Source organism: Gorilla gorilla, chromosome 20, assembly GCF_029281585.2.
Source record: "Gorilla gorilla gorilla isolate KB3781 chromosome 20, NHGRI_mGorGor1-v2.1_pri, whole genome shotgun sequence".
Taxonomy (NCBI): domain Eukaryota; kingdom Metazoa; phylum Chordata; class Mammalia; order Primates; family Hominidae; genus Gorilla; species Gorilla gorilla.
In genome coordinates, this window is record NC_073244.2 from 24025945 (window position 1) to 24027715 (window position 1771).

Consider the following 1771-nt stretch of genomic DNA (forward strand, 5'->3'; position numbering starts at 1 on the left):
GTTTGTGGGATTTTGCTCAGCACCAAAACACTGCCCATATTCCCCACCCCCTGGATGGCCGACAAGATTTGGGAGGAAACCAGGGCAGGTGCAGTAGGGAAGCTGCCCACTGGGGTCTGGCATGGTGGCTCATGCCTGTAATCCCGGTGCTTTGGGAGGCTAAGGTGGGCGGATCACTTGAGGTCAGGAATTCAAGACCAGCCTGGCCGACATGGTGAAACCCCCTCTCTACTAAAAGTACAAAAATTAGTCTAGTGTAATGGGGCGGGGGCGGGGGTGCCTGTAATCCTAGCTACTTGGGAGGCTGAGGCAGGAGAATCGCTTGAACCTGGGAGGTGGAGGTTGCAGTGACCCAAGATTGAGCCACTGCCCTCCAGCCTGGGCGGCAGAGCAAGACACAATCAAACCAAAAAAAAAAAAAAAAAGGGCTGGCCAGTGGAGCTACTGTGGGGTGAGGGTGTGGTAAGAGCCCTGTGTCCTGTCATGCCATAAAACTTCCCCCAAACAGGCGGGGGACCGACAGCTCTGTCTTGAGTCAACTTCAGGATCCTTCCACATGACTTCGAATAAAGAGGGGCTGTCGTGCTTTGAGTCCCCCTAAAACAGACCTCAACATGAGGATTAGGGCTGGGCATGGTGGTTCACGCCTGTAATCCCAGCACTTTGGGAGGCCAAGGTGGGTGGATCACCTGAGGTCAGGAGTTCGAGACCAGCCTGATCAATAAAATGAAATCCCGTCTCCACTAAAAATGCGAAAAGTAGCCAGGCATGGTGGTGTGTGACAGTAGTCCCAGCTACTTGGGAGGCTGAGGCAGGAGAATCGCTTGAATGCAGGAGGTGGAGGTTGCAGTGAGCTGAAATCTTGCCACTGCACTCCAGCCTGGGCAACAGAATGAGACTCCATCTCAAAAAAAAAACAAAAAACAAAAAGGATTAGGCTGGGTGAGGTGGCTCACTCCTATAATCCCAATGCTTTGGGAGGCTGAGGAGGTGAGAGGATTGCTTGAGGTCAGGAGCTCAAGACCAGCTTGGGCAACAGAGACCGTCATCTCTACAAAAAAAATTGAGAAATTAGTTGGGCATGGTAGGGCACACCTGTAATCTGGCTACTCAGGAGGCTGAAGCAGGAGTATCTCTTGAGTCTAGGAGGTTGCGGCTGCAGTGAGCCATGATCACACCACTGCACTCCAGCCTGGGCAACAGAGCAAGACCCTGTTTCTATAAAACAAAACCAGAAAACTTCCCTGAAATAGCCCAGGGACAGGTGGCCAACTTCATTCTACCTTGGATCAACCACAGGATCGTCGCAGATGACTTCAAATGAGGGGCTGTCATGGTTTGGGTCCCCCGAAACAGACCCCAAGATGAGGATTGAAGGGCACTTACATTATCAGTGACCCCAGGAACTTGCTGTGGAGCAGTAGGGAAGTGAGACAAGAAGGGAAAGAGTGGTCCCACCCCAGGGAGAGGGGGCTGGGCATTCCAACATGCCCAGTTGCATTTGGATTTTCTGGGTCAAATGCTTACAAATCCTCAGGATTATTACACCTTTAGGGTGTGCAAGAATATACCCGAGACTTTTATAAACTAACACAGGGGCCAGGCGCGGTGGCTCACACCTGTAATCCCAGCACTTTGGGAGGCCAAGGCTGGCGGATCATGAGGTCAGGAGTTCGAGACCAGCCTGGCCAATATGGTGAAACCCCGTCTCTACTAAAAATACAGAAAAATTAGCTGGGCATGGTGGTGAGCGCCTGTAGTCCCAGCTACT